Below are 15,171 nucleotides of genomic sequence, written 5' to 3' on the forward strand. Positions count from 1 at the left end.
ATATTAAAAAAGTGTGTTTTTTATCCCTTTTTATCCCGTCTCGTTTCGGGTTGAGCCACAGATAAAGAAGGATAAAGATCCCTATACGATTCATAAGAAATTTTTAAAATGGAATACATTTAAAATAAATGTTATTTCTATTGAATTTATTTAGACACTCCAGTGTTTTAAAACCAAACTTTCCTCCGTAAGTTAAATTTTATCAAATCCGTCTCTTACTTTATCTATTGTTTGAGCAAGTCGGCTAAATTAAGGCTTTACAGCTAATTTCCTAATGCATGTAAAGCAAAACTTTGGTTGACTTGATTGCTTAGTTTGTATAATTGTTTATACAAACTTTGTAAATAAGATTGACATCTTTAAACAATATGTATCGGCATAGTTTAACCTGTATTTATATAATTATTATATTTGAATTAAATTGGATGTTATCATAATGATTGTAAAAAAAAAAAAAAGCAAGCACGCTAACTAAAGTCTTGCTTTACATGCTTAAAAAAATACGCCGTAATAGATAAAAAAAATAAATATATCATACAGTGAAAATGCGCCGCATATACAATACTAATGAATCGCTCTACTGTGAAAATGAAAGAATAGTATCATTATTCGACAGTAAACATGGCTCGCATAAAGAAAACATCATAGTGGAATTCAGTTCAATATGAAGAAACTGAATGACAAAACCTATTCTACGTTATACAACTTTAATAATTGTGTTGAAATGAATATTTTTTCTGCAACATCTTACCTGTTAGTTATAAAACACCTGCACGATCTGTTCGTGAAATGTCCTAAATATTCACCTGTTTTGGTATATATTTCACAGCTATTTGGATTTAGGCGCGAAAAAACCCCGTTCGCATCTCTTACTTTGTTTTATTGGTATTATGTGTTTCTTAACATATACTTTTTAACTAATTTTCTTCATTTTCTTCAAAAATAAAAAAAAAGTCGTCTGTTTATTTATCATTCTACATCAAAAATTTCTGGCATATACAGTGAAAATGATATTTTAGGATCCGCACTTTACATACACTGATATATATATCTCTCTATTTCTCCTATTAGTTCAACTTAAAAAAAGTACCTTAACAAAAATGGTTGCTTCTTTCGAGGGCAGATTGTGAGCTTAAGTGAACGATAACCCCATGTTTTTATTTGATTTTTCTATTTAGTATATGATAAAAGTTCATCTATAGAAAAACAAGCAAAATCCTACATGTATATTTAAAAAATAATGGATTAATACCCTCCAGTCCCCTTAACGACAAAAAAAATAAATAGAACATTACGTTTAAGTATCACCTACAGTATTTTACAACCTCCATTGGTGATACATTACATGTATTTCTGCTGTTGTTTTATATAAGTTATTGTCCTGAATAAACATCTTTATGCGTTTTTGCGTTTTTGCGTTTCAGTTTTTATTGTGAAATTTCTTCAATCAGCCAAGACAAACTTTAAATTTCGCCTTAACGATGTTTTCGCGAGAAATCCATGTATTATTATCGAATTACTACATTTAATCATTGTCTAGTGCCCTAAAATGAGATTTTCCGAGACGCTGGGTTTGAAATGGGATACCCTATATAATTTAAACAATATTTGCAATCTTTTCAAAAAGATGCAGATGGGAATTTTCGTTCCTTATGAAAGTGTTCGCAAGGAGTTAAATTATAAACTCCTTATAGGATTATCAAAAAGCAACTATTAAGGACCCCCTTGGAATAAAGATCTTCCAAGACAACGTGTTCGAGAGTTTGAGTTTAATACATGACTTTTTAAAACTCAATGGACGGAGCAGGATTATCTTACTCTTCCAGTTAACCATACATCATCACAGTTGCATTGGTTCTTGTTGCTCAGATTTTAAATTTCAATGATTTCGTCCGAGACCACAATTGTCGTCCCTTGATTTTCGTTATTAGTCTCTAGTGATAACAGTGGGTTACTTGCCAATAATTTTTATACCCCTTCCAAATTCATTTCTCCTTGTTTAATGCCTCACATTGTAAGTAGGGGGGGGGGGGGGGGGGGGAATTACACTGTAAAAAAATTTGGGTCCAGAATTTTACAGGAAAGTAGTGATTTGGTCCAGCTGAAAAAGGTTAAAAATTAGCACTTCGGAAGCTGTCAAAAGATTTCAAGACACCCTAAACACAAAATTGTCCATATTTTGAGTTAGACGCGATGAAGTTTTCTATAATTTTGATATAATTTGTCCCAAAATTAGTACAACACAATGTAAAAGTTTCATTGAGAAAGCGCAGGTGGGATTTTTTTAATTTTCATTTATGTTTTAATAGAAATGCACTACGAATTAATTGTGTTCTCGGACCATTTGTTTTGTGGACTGTTGTGTATCTTGTTGTTTTTCATTCAGCTGCGGCTTTGTTGGTTTGTTTCAACCCTTTTTAGTGTGATTATCCTTTGGTACACTTTGCCTCTCTCTTATATATGATATCGCAATAATTATATATATGTAAACGTTCATATACATTTATATGGATACAATATTGAATTAAAATAGATATAATAATTAGATAAGTGAAAAAAAGAAAATGAAGTAATAATTGTACGTGTGAGAAGTTGGCATTCTTATAAAAAAGAAGATGTGGTATTATTGCAAATGAGACAACTATCCACAAAAGACCAAAATGAAACAGACATTAACAGCATTAGGTCACCGTACGGCCTTCAACAATGAGGAAAGCCCATACAGCATAGTCAGCTATAAAAGGCCCCGATAAGACAATGTAAAACAATTCAAACGAGAAAACTAACGGCCTTATTTATGTCAAAAAAATAAATGAAAAAACAAATATGTAACACATAAACAAACGACAACCACTGAATATACAGGCTCCTGACTTGGTACAGGCACATACATAAATAATGTGGCGAGGTTAAAGTCTTTTACACTATAAATATTTTAGATCTTGTTATATAGACTAATTCTTATTCATTCTGGTCGTAAGTTAGTCTGTCATCCTCAAACGTGTGAGCAATGGTGTACGTACACCAATTTGTAGAATACATGGGATATTCAAAGACTTAAACGAACGTTAAGTCTCAGAGGCATGACTTTTTATTAGTTGTTAGTGGCTTTGAAATAGCTGTCAGATAACTGCGAGTACTCTCAGATCTGTTCATTGTGACTTTTTGTGTCGGGATGTATAAGTACCCGGCCACGTCTACTTGTATTTGTGTCTATCTGATGAGTTAAGCCTTTTTCAACTGATTTTTATAGTTCGTTTTTATGTTGTACTGTTATACCACTGTCCCAGGTTAGGGGGAGGGTTGGGATCCCGCTAATATGTTTAACTCCGGCACATTATTTAAATCTGTGCCTGTCCCAAGTCAGGAGCCTGTAATTCAGTGGTTGTCGTTTGTTTATGTGTTACATATTTGTTTTTCGTTCATTTATTTACTTAAATAAGGCCGTTAGTTTTCTCGTTTGAATTGTTTTACATTGTCTTATCGGGGCCTTTATAGCTGACTATGCGGTATGGGCTTTGCTCATTGTTGAAGGTCGTACGGAGACCTATAGTTGTTAATGTTTGTGTCATTTTGGTCTTTTGTGGATAGTTGTCTCATTGGCAATCATACAACATCTTCTTTTTTATATGCTCGAAACTTTAGAATAGTTTAGAAATTTATCAAATCAAATAATCCTTGAGTGATGGTTTCGTTATTGAAATTCTAAATTGATGTTTAACCGCGCTAAATATTATATATGATAATCATACGAATAATTCAGGAACGGAGTTTCAATCTGTAATTCAATAGTTGTTGTTTGTTTCTGTATTTGTTTGTCGTATAGTGTTTTGTAAATCAATGGTTTTCTCGTTTGAATAGTTTTATCATTATGTTAAATGGTGTCGGCGTTTGCTACATGTGGAAGTGCACACATTTACGACATGTTATTGCTTAAACGCACAGTTTCTTCTTCCCGCTAATAATATATAGTCACCATTTGCACTTATATGCGAATGGCCGATTGACAGTCGCTCCAAAATATTTTGCAACATTTCAGTTAAAAAAAAAACTTTTTTAAGTCTGGTAATATTTTCGTCATATTTCCAACAACTTTATTTTTCTTAAACATTACAAATATTACAAATATAACAAACAAACTTCATTTTTGGAACACTATCACAAAGTTTACGTAATACATGTGTAGCTATTTATTTAGATAAACTGTATTAATCCATATATTTCGGAATTATTTAGCAACTATATCCAAATGACGAGGAAGTTCGAGGTTATTCAAGTAATAAGATTAAGGAAACTTTGGTTAACACAACAGCATTTTCAACAAAGTAGTTTATTTTTGTTTGACAAACTCGAAAAGGGGTGGAAAAGTATTAAAATGGTTACTTAAGCATTTACTTAATTTCTATCACGAAATAAATGCGTTTAATATTTTAGATACAGATACAATATAGTGCATTCGTAAATGTAAAACACTTTTTAATAGAAAATTTAAAAGAGATACATCAACAGTGTTTATTTTAGAATTGCTCAAGTCTGTAGGGCTTATTCCCGATTGTCCCACTTTTTTTTAAATTAAGAGCTCATATTGTCCCACATGAAAAGTTCTGACTGGTCCACATTATTTTATGAGGCGAAATGTTCGTATCCCTTGTTAGATTGTCTCTATGGTTTTGTTTCAGATATATAAGCCAAAATCTACATTTTATGCGATGCTCTTCTTTTAGACATTGCGGCCATCTTAATTATTGGGCGGGGTCATCGGATACTTTTTTGAAACTAAATACCCTAAGGATGATTTTGGCCATGTTTGCTTTAATTTTGCCAGTAGTTTCAGAAGAGAAGATTTTTGTAAAAATTAATGACGACGACGAATAATGAGAAAATGAGAAAAGCTCACTTAGTCCTATGGTCCAGGTGAGCTAAAAAGCAAAACGGACAAAAAGCAACGGACAAAAAGCAAAAGTGTCGGACAAAAAGCAAAATTATCGGACAAAAAGCAAAACGGACAAAAAGCAACGGACAAAAAGCAAAAGTATCGGACAAAAAGCAAAATTATCGGACAAAAAGCAAAACGGACAAAAAGCAACGGACAAAAAGCAAAAGTATCGGACAAAAAGCAAAAGCGGACAAAAAGCAAATCGCGGACAAAAAGCACCGTATCAAACGATCTTGATAAGCGTACATGTAGTAAGGTCGCAGAATAAGCGCGGTGAGAACGTGGTATAATCGTAACGGGATCTTTGTGGAAACGTAATGAGGACGTCGTAGCATCGTGAAATCAACGAACATTTACATTTTCATGCCGCCCATACCGCGACCTCATCACGATTGGAATTTATTTTAGATCGCGGTGAGCGTGGTGCGATCGTGGTCTAGTGGGACTGGGGCTTAACATTCTACAAATTTCAACATAAACAACCAAAGATCTGCCATCATTAGCAACCAATTGTCAAAATGATAAAGATAAAATCTATTAAGATATGACCCACGACAAAACCTGGCAAGGTTTCTGACTCTAGATAGGTACATTCAAATGTGATGGTGATAAGAGATTTTTGAGATCTCAAAACTCCCCTTTTCAAGTATATCAGTAGATTAACAAAACTTATACAAAAGAACATACAATAAAAACCAATATACATGATATGCACCAACACAAAATAAATAACAAATTACACAGTTTTGAAAACAGCTTGCAGTAACATAAATCAATATAAAAGTACTACATCTTCTAATTTTTATAATTACTACAGATAAGAAATCATACAGTCCTACAGAGTCGTATGCTGTGATCCCGTCAAGATTTTTATGCCCCACCTACGATAGTAGAGGGGCATTATGTTTTCTGGTCTGTGCGTCCGTTCGTTCGTCCGTCCGTCTGTCCCGCTCCAGGTTAAAGTTTTTGGTCAAGGTAGTTTTTGATGAAGTTGAAGTCCAATCGACTTCAAACTTTGTACACATGTTCCTTATGATATGATCTTTCTAATTTTAATGCCAAATTAGAGTTTTTACCCCAATTTCACGGTCCATTGAACATGGAAATTGATAGTGCGAGTGGGGCATTCGTGTACTGAGGACACATTCTTGTTTATACTGCAACTATATATATAGTTGTGTTTATTTCCTAAATATAGTAACACAGCTATATTTTGTGCAATGTCAATTTCACCATGGATCACTTTTCCCACAATCAGGGGTTCCTTAAAGGATGAAAATAAGTGTTAAATAAGTTTTACAATTGAAATAGCTATCAATGTATTAAGGTCAATGTCAGAAAAATATAAACTTTTTTGTATGAGGCTCGGTAGAATCTCGCCCTTCCCCAGTTTCTCAGCCTCTTCCAAACAAGTTTATATTTTTCTGACATCGACTTATATTGTTTTTATACAGCAACATGAAAATACCACACAGGAATAATGCTCAAAAGAAACTATACTACTGTATATGAAACTAATCAGCGAATTGATATTTATACCCCCAAAATACGAGTACCAGTAGATAAACAAAAACATTATAAATAGACTTTTAAAAAATAGCAATAATTTTAGTCTATAAAGCAAGTAAGACTGATTTGACGGACATTGTCTAATTTGGTTACATTGTAGCCCCATAAACGATATGGTCGTATAAAATTAGATGCGAAATAATAATAATAATAATAATAATATTTTATTCAATAAAATATCAAACATATTTATAATTACAATACACAATGTATACGTTACATAAAGGCAATACTAGCACATATATGGTAAAATATATTGGCATTTTTACGAGTGCAGTATCCCTAAGTATATGAAAAAAATTTAAAAGGGATAACCCAAGGCATGAAAGCTCTAAAGCTTGTTTTTCAAAACAAGGACATGGCCAACTGCAACTAACAAAATGAAATTTAAAGCGTCAAAGCGCTTTTCTGTTTCACCTTCATGAGGTTAATATTTGAAAGCCATAAACCTATGCTTGCAGCAATTTAACCAAATTAGATCTAAATAAGATAGCCGAATTCATCTATAGTCAACTATGAGATCTGACCAGTTTTAAAAGAATTTGTTTTAATTACGGGGTCAAAATCCTTAAGCAGATGAAATGAATCAAGTGCAAAATCAATATACACAAATAAATAAAAAAGACATTTAGAATCCTGCACTTTCAATTGTTGTTAAAGACATTTTTAACACAAAGTTGCAAATTTCGGTTAATCAGCTCCGACTTTTTCCTGGGTTTATCATACAGCAACCCCAACTATCCTTCAGCAGCACAAACAATTCACAACTTTTTAAACTACTTAGTACCCTCCCATAGACCAGAGATCAACCCCAGTTTTTGGTGGGGTTCGTGTTGCGCAGTTTTTAGTTTTCAATGTTGTGTTTTGTGAACTATTGTTTGTCTTGTTTTTCTTCTCCTTTTTAGCTATGGCGTAGTCAGTATATTTTTGCCTTATAAGTTCGAATGTCCCTCAGGAATCTTTTGCCTCTCTTTTATAGACTCAGGACGATTTAGTGCTGGACATAATATTTAAACATCTGTTTTAAATGTTGAAAACTGTAGGTTGCCCTTTAAATGTATTTTGGTTATTTTTGTCGTAAGTTTGCTGTCTTATTGACGCATACCACACTTCATCTGTTATCCCATCTTCGCTAGCCAAGGGTTACGATCCACTCCCCTGGGCTAGTGAAGATGCTTTCAGTATCCATGATAAACCGGTTTTCACTGTGGTTTCTGTCATAAAAAACTAACCTCTGTTTTTTTGACATTTTGTAATTTTAATAAAAACAGGATATCTTTGTGATATACCGAAAGCTGTTGTTGATTTGCAAAGGCATCGTGGTTTGATTTAAATATAACAAAGCATTTTTTATATACGAAAGTATTCCTTAAGTTATAATGATATAATGATGTAGATATGTATTATACATCAATAATAAACGCATCAAATAAAACAAATACAAAAAAAAAAAAGATACCAAGAGCTTTTTCTTATTGTAAAACACCGAGAAATACAAAAAGGTGATTCAAAGGCTGAATTCAAAATTTGTTTAAATTATTATTGATGCGAAGGCTGAAATAATGATTTAAACCAATTTGCATTTGGAGGCCTTACAATCTATTTAAAATATTGATCTCTGATTACGTTATACTACATGTGATCTCTGATTACGTTATACTACATGTAGTATAACGAAATCAGAGATCAATATTCTAATTAGATTGGTCGTGAAAATCCCCTCAAATGAAAACACAAAAAAATAATCAAACAAAAAAAGGCCCCCAAAAACGTGATATATCATTGTGAACATTCAAACACAATCTTAGGTTACATTGAACATGACTGTCATTGAGTACATGATCATTTATATCTACGATGTGAACTTTGTGTTATAATTTTCATTTTGAAAGATAAAATGTATCGGGACAACACAACATAGTGTCACTGAGATTGAACATATTTTCAAATAAAGAAATGTTATCTTTCCAAATAGGACCCTCAACAAGAAAATGAGAAAATATCATGGGGACCTTGATCGGCGAATAAAACATTTGATTGTTGTTTTTTTGTTTCCATCGGTTTGTGTTAAATATTGTCATGCTTAAACGTTGGACCAATATGTACAACATTACAACAAAGGTCACTCGAACTTTAATTCCTGATATCTTTGAAAAGTGAAGACCATTGCTTAGCACAAATATTGTTCCAAATTTACAACGATTTTTGAGAGGTTGATAGGCCCCCCTCTATGAATTTCATATTATATATCTTTTCATAGACTGACCGATACTTATTTTGTCTTATCCATTAAGTACTAATAGAAAATGAAAACAACACGTGTTGTCTGCTCTATGGTCGGGTTGTTGTCTCTTTGACGCATTCCCCATTTCCATTCTCAATTTAACGTTATATAATATCAAACGCCCGAAGCAATTTTCTGGATTTACCTTTACCATGAACGCTCAAAGGCTTAAGCCAAATGTTTGAAAGTCAAGGAGTAAAATAAGAACCGAAAAAAATGAAGAGCTATATGACTAAAAAACCTGAAAAAAAGTAGCCAAATCTTTCTAAGGCCAATTTTGCCGGAGGGAGTTGACACTTTATAGACGGACAATTCTAGTAATAGTGAGCTGATGATATCCTCGGGGACTGATAGTCCACCAGCAGTGGTACTGTGGATTAATTTATTTTCGAGGGTATCAATTTACGTGGATTGCTGAAAACTTGTATTTACGTAGATAATTGATTTTGTTGTTTTGTCAATCTCTGCATTCAAAGTCTATTGAAAACATATAATTGGTTGAACATTTGAATTCGTGGTTCACAAGTTCCCACGACATTCACGGAAATGGTATCCAACGAATAATAATGAATCCACAGTATCGAAAAATGTTCTTTTGAAGGTGCCTATACTGTTTACTTGGTTCTCGGACTTGTATATGAATAGCCCAGGTTTCTCAGTGCATCAAAAAAAGACAACAGTATGTGCCGCTATTCGAAACTCATGAATCGATTGAGAAAAATCCAAATCCGGGTTACAGACTAAACCGGAGGGAAACGCATCAAATATGAGAGGAGAAGAACGACACAACAGAAACACTACATTAAAATGTAACACACACAGAAACGAAATATAATATAACAATGGCCATTTTCCTGACTTGGTACAGGACATTTTAAGAAAAAAACAACAAAATGATGGATTGAACCTGGTTTTGAGGCATGCCAAACCTCTCGCTTTTAAGGCAAAAAGACTACACTACAAATAAATGGAAGAACATATAGGACAGATAAACACACAAATAATAGCTAACAAAACAAAAGGTACCAGGTTTAAAATTTAATACGCTAGACGTGCGCTCCGTCCACACAAGACTTACCAGTACAATACACACATAATCGTCATTTATTTTCTTAATATTTGTTTCACTTCCATTTAATGACGACTTTCATTTGCTTTTACACAATTTAAGGATCTGCTTATCTTTCAGGAAAACCTGAGATCATTCCTGTTTTACTGGGGTTAATGTTGCTCGGTATTTTGCTTTGAACGTAGTGGTTTGTAGACCGTCTGCTTTCGTCGAGTTTTTTTTTTGCCATGGTCCTGTTAGGTTCTATTCGATTAATGAGTTTTGTTTCTCCCTTTGATACCTTCCGCCCCTTTTTGATGTGATTGCTCAATTACAAAGTTGGGAAAACATTAGCAAAATCGAGATAATTACTATTTCAAGTAATTGTCTTAATATTTCTATACAAAGAAGTATCAGGGATATCGGGAATCCAGCATTAGAAGTCATAATATTATCAAGCAAGAAAAAAAAAAATTAAATAAAGAATAAACGTGATAAAATTATTCAAGAATTCATTTTAGCTATCAAACAAACACTAAATTGATATAGACAAGTTAATCAATAAAGGACATTTTAAATAGTGTTTTTAATATAAAAAAGAAGATGTGGTATGATTGCCAATGAGACAACTCATCACAAGAGACCAAAATGACACAGAAATTAATATCTATAGGTCACCGTACGGCCTCCAACATTGAGCAAAGCCCATACCGCATAGTCAGCTATAAAAAAAATTACAATGTAAAACAATTCAAACGAGAAAACTGGAAAATGTGTTGTATACCCAATTACGATAAAAAAAAAGAAAAAAAAAAAAAACAACACCCAAACAAATACTAAACGTCATAAAATTTGTAATAATTTTTTTGCAGATCCCTGTGTATTGTATAAAATCAAAAAAATTGTATCAAATAATACACTTATTTACGATTAATGTAAAGATAAAGCGAAATAAGAGGGAAGTACTTGATAATGTAAAGATTATACATAAATATCTGTATTTGGAAATAGCTACCCCTGATAGTGACACTACTTTTAATCAATACTTGTTTTATCATTACCTCAATGTAATAAGGTTATATATATATTTTTGCATTTAGAAAAAAAACTTTAAAAAGCGCTTATATAAAAACAATTAACATAAATATCTAATACTTTTAGAACTATTTATGACTTTTTTTTGAACATATAGATAAAATAAAAAAAGAACAAACTTTCAAAGTTTTCCCTTTTGGAGCCCCATAAGGACAATACTAATATTTTTGGAAAAAGTCATCAACTGATATTTCGTTGACCCTATTTACCCGAAATTGTTCAAAAGGAAAATAATGCTTTTAATTCTAGTCTCTGTGAGTATTTACTTTGTATCAAAAATCATTCAATCTTGCGGGTATTCGTCTGTAAAAATTGTACATTGAATTATTCTAAATATTTATTAAAAGATGTTGGACTTTTTTTGTATTGAAATTGATTTGTTTCTTTTCCCTTTTTTGATGAAGTTTGATCACTTTAATTATGCCCCAGTCCCACTAGACCACGATCGCACCACGCTCACCGCGATCTAAAATAAATTCAGATCGTGGTGAGGTTGTGGTATGAACAGCATGAACATATATATTTTCGTTGTTTTCACGATGCTACTACGTCCTCATAACGCTTCTTCAACGATCCTGCTACGATTATACCACGTTCTAATCACGCTTATTCTGCGACCTCACTACGATTATCACGATCTTTCTACGCTCATCACATCCTCACTACGACCGTACCACGATTTCTCCGATTGCAAAACGATCTTACCACGCTTCTACTGCGATTATAGCACGCTTTTGTAACGGCCATACCACGTTCATACCGCGATCTTACTACGCTCCCAGCAATAACGTCAACATGGTGTTCTATAGAAATACTGTATCATTCCTTCTATTTCTCATTGATACGTAGAGTTTCTCGGAAACATCACAGTCATACAAACAAAATCTACGTAAGGGTAAGGTTAGAGGTAGAGACAGCGGCAGATCTGACAGTAACGAATTATGATCCAATAGATACATGTATATGTCGGACCGACCAATCCAACCTGATTCACAACTTATTGCTGGTCCATCAAGATCAATACTTTAAATAGTGAAAGATCGTAGGGATGACACAGATGCATGATTGAGTCGTTGGAAAGAAAGGACAAGAGGTCCAAATTACATAAGAAAAAAAAAATGGAAAGCTTTGATAAATTTTATATGACATTGACAATGAGCATGATGATCGTAGTATGAACGAAGTCAGGTCGTAAGAACAGCGAGATAAGGACGGCATGGGCGTGCTAAAATCGTACTATGGTCTTGAACAGCTTGGTATAAGCGTGATATAAACGTGGTATAGTCGTAGTGGAAGCGTGTTTGGGTCGCGGTAAGAACGTGATGGTCGTAATGAGGTCTTAGTAAAGTCGCTGTGACATCGTTGCGCAGTATCTTTCGACTAGCTTCGCGCTTTCGCTACGCTGTCGCTACGATGGTACAGCGACCATTGCGATCTTACCACGACCTTACTGCGCTCTCACTACGCTTCTACTACGACCTGATTTCGGCACGACCGCACCAAGATTGTTTTGAACATGTTCAAAGTTGGCCACGCTCATCACGATCATGAAGACCTCACCACGACCGTTCTACGACCTTACTGCGATCTGCACGATTGCACTACGATCGTCTAAATTTTCATTTTTTTTTCACAGATCGTAGTGCGATCGTGGCCTAGTGGGACTGTGGTACTGCGATATTAGCTTGAAGATATATATTGTAGGACTGCATTTTAAATATGAATTTCCGAGCATATCTCAATTAATCAATCAATCAATCAATCAATCAATCAATCAATCAATCAATCAATCAATCAATCAATCAATCAATCAATCAATCAATAATCGAGCAAACAAGCAAGCAAGCATCTGTCATGACATTTATTAGTCGAGTCATGTTATTGGTTTTAAAACGCTAAACTGCAGTCTTAATCATTATGACTATAGTTACAAAACATTACTGACCAATATGAATTAATTTCAATTATACTTTTCTGCTGAACAAGCGAATAGTTTTATATAGTTCAGTTTTAGAAAAAGTAAATCTACAAAAATACCGAGCTCCGATAAAATTCAAAACGGAAAGTCCCTAATCAAATGGCAAACTCAAAAGCTCAAACACATCAAACGAATAACAACTGTCATATAACAGATCGACAATAAACCTTCAACATGTTCAAACTGAATAATGTTCGGATATGATCTCTTATATACTTATGAACTTATTTTTACAGATTAGTTGCGTCTTTCTGAACGGAATATCTGCATTTTGGTTTAATAATGGTAAGTTAATATAATTACACTCTAAGAAAGTCGGGAAAAATTGAATTACCTAGTTTTGTATCCTTTTATTTGGTTTGAAAATAAGGCCTTCCGCCAATTGGAATTTGTTTCGAGCTTTAATTTGTTTATGATTGAATTTGTCCAGTTTATACAAAAGTGAATTCCTTTAAAAAAGCGTTTAGTACTAACGTCAATTTCTCTTAACACCTGTTACAATGTAGCACCTTTCGATCCATCCAGAGCATTGATAAAGGTTATAACCTTTCGACATGGCCAATCATCTACTGCGATCATCTGCAGCCTCACGTTGATATTTCATTTTCAAACAATAGATCCGATTGCATTAAATTACTACATAAATGCTCTTCAACTTTGTAATTGTTTTAGCTTTTTTCATATTTTGATCTGAGCGTCACTGATGCGTCTTATGTAGACGAAACAGGCGTCTGACGTATTAAATTATAGGCCAGGTACCTTTGATACAAATGTACCTAATTAGAGATATATAAATAAACACCATGTCCTAAAAATTGAGAAATGGTTCATATTCTTTTAGACTTCCGTATTTTGGCGAATATTCAAAATTCTTCTTGGAGATCATTCACCAATATTCCTGCAATTATTCCATAATAAGGAGGAAATAATACAATATCCTGCAGAGGGATGAAGTAAGGGGTTTCAATCAACCAAAAAGCACTGTTGTGTGCGGTATTAAATGATAAGATAATAAACAGTAAGATACTATTTAATACTATAGGCTCAGATTGTCGAGCATTGACACCTTTAAAGTAAATTCCCTTTCATACAACATGCAATCATCAGTAAGAGTATTGGGGAATCTTTTGGCTATACTTTATTTAAGAAATAATTGATGCAAGCTATACTTCATTGTAGTTTTAACATGGATAGGCATTATATTCGTGATTATTTTTGCCTGAGCGACAGTGAGGCCTAATATAACACGAATATAATGCCTACCCATGTTTAAACTACAATAAAGTATATGTTGCATCAATTATTTCGATTCTGATTAGGACAATTTATGTAATTTCTATGTCCGATGAGTATAAGGGTAAAGCGATTGAATAGGCGCTTCCATGAACCCCCTTTATGTTTGTAATAGAAGCAAACAGCTGGCACTGAGAGGAGGAGGGAGGAGTTTTTGAACAGCCAGCATGAACGGTTGTCGTAACTAGGTCAAATATGTCAATTTCGGACTGCAACACATTACAGTCATAATAAATGAATTAGTAAAACCATGTGCATCATTTTAGAGTTTGGAAGTGTTTTAAGTTAATGAAATATATTAAATACATGCCAATTTGATAGAATTTATTATTCTGCAGTAGTCAATATACGCATGTGCAAAATAAGTCTATTGAATTAAGAGCATGGGTTTATTCATAAAGCGAAAGAAGCACGTCATATTAGAATTACTCACCTTATTTCTTTAAATATCCACATAATTTGGAATACGCACTTACGTGAACAAGCTAGTTGTACATTTTTTATTTTATAAATAAACCGAGGGTTAATCAAGTAAATTCATCCAAACCGAACCCCACTCGGAAAGCAAATTAAGAATCGCACCTCGGCGTCGTCTATAAACGGAAAAAGAAATAGATTAACCTCTATGATTGTGTCAATGCAACTATAATTACTGCTAAATCACTTCCGGTTTGATGGGAATTTCTGTACTGTCGATTGAAATTTTTTTAACAGTGGATCTTAAAATTTTCAATTATTTTGTTCAAGGTCCCACAACTGAAGTTCCGTCGAACACATCTACACGTAAGTAAAACAATTTTTATTATAGATATCAAAAAGAAAATTTTCATTGTATATTATCTAACAAAGTTGTTAGTGTGACATCTTATAAAAATTAGTGTCATATATGATCGTTTTATTCTATTGTAAGTATTATATAAATATATACATGTATGATTAAATTTTAGCACCACGTTTGAAAATATTGT

General features: G+C 33.3%; 1 pseudogene; it reads left to right on the forward strand.

Moving 5' to 3' along the window:
• The first annotated feature begins 12,148 nt into the window (after positions 1–12,148).
• Positions 12,149–15,171, forward strand: part of LOC139494478 (scavenger receptor cysteine-rich domain-containing protein DMBT1-like) — a 53,472-nt pseudogene continuing 50,449 nt past the window's right edge.

Source organism: Mytilus edulis, chromosome 11 (genome assembly GCF_963676685.1).
Source record: "Mytilus edulis chromosome 11, xbMytEdul2.2, whole genome shotgun sequence".
Classification (NCBI taxonomy): Eukaryota; Metazoa; Mollusca; class Bivalvia; order Mytilida; family Mytilidae; genus Mytilus; species Mytilus edulis.